Source organism: Nicotiana attenuata, unplaced genomic scaffold (assembly GCF_001879085.1).
Source record: "Nicotiana attenuata strain UT unplaced genomic scaffold, NIATTr2, whole genome shotgun sequence".
Taxonomy (NCBI): domain Eukaryota; kingdom Viridiplantae; phylum Streptophyta; class Magnoliopsida; order Solanales; family Solanaceae; genus Nicotiana; species Nicotiana attenuata.
Window position 1 is genome coordinate 57,035 of NW_017670528.1, and position 942 is coordinate 57,976.

Genomic DNA, 942 nt, shown 5'->3' on the forward strand with positions numbered 1-942 from the left:
AACCTGCACATCTAACAAACCAGATGAGATAATAACAGGCAATGTGGAGTCAGGCCCTAGAAATTCTATACCTTCTGAGGTGGGTTGGCAGAGGCTTCAATTCCAGCTTAAGGGGTTCCTCGATGGATGGTTTAGCTGGATGGGGTCTCTCTCTTTTCTAAGTGTAAGGGCTCAAACTCCAGATTTTCTCCAAACCTTTACGCTTCGTAGTGCCAACACCCATTCCGCCAAATCTTTCACCATTTCACATACATCTAATTTGTCAAAATGCAAGGGATCCCGACCGTCAATCGCTTCATCATCAAGCCTCTACAATAAATCTACTGCATCAATAAGGGAAAACAATTTGCAAACTCACTTGGTCGCCTCATCGAATTTCTGCAAACATTGAATATAATTTCCTTCATCATTGAGGCCCCATCTTAAGCTCCCCTGTCTCGCAATCAAATCAAAACGCTCTTCCCGTGGCCAAGAAGGTCGTACCTAGAATTATGGGAATTTTCTTCATCCCACTTTGCAATCCCAAGATTACAAAATCTGCAAGGGAAAACAATGAATAAGCACATAATCAAGAATCCCAAATGGACGCTTAACAGTCCTGTCAGCCAGCTGCAATAACCATCGAAGTAGGTCGAGCTCTGCCTGCCTACTTCTTATAAAATGACCAGGGGCAATGAGATTATGTAGGCGCCCTAATCAAAAAGTGCCTTAGGCAAATGCATAAGTTCCCCAATGTGATGGAATTGTAAAACTAACCTGGATCAGATAGTTTTCAAGCAACAAGGTCTGATACCACTGACTACATGTCTGAGTAAGGGTCAACAGTCGATAAGTGTCTTGAAGTCAAACTTCCGAGACATCAAGTCCTTCATCATTTTAGCATATCCCTGGCATCTCTTAGAGCTTCAATCAGTGGAATGTTTATCTGGATTTGTTTGAAGC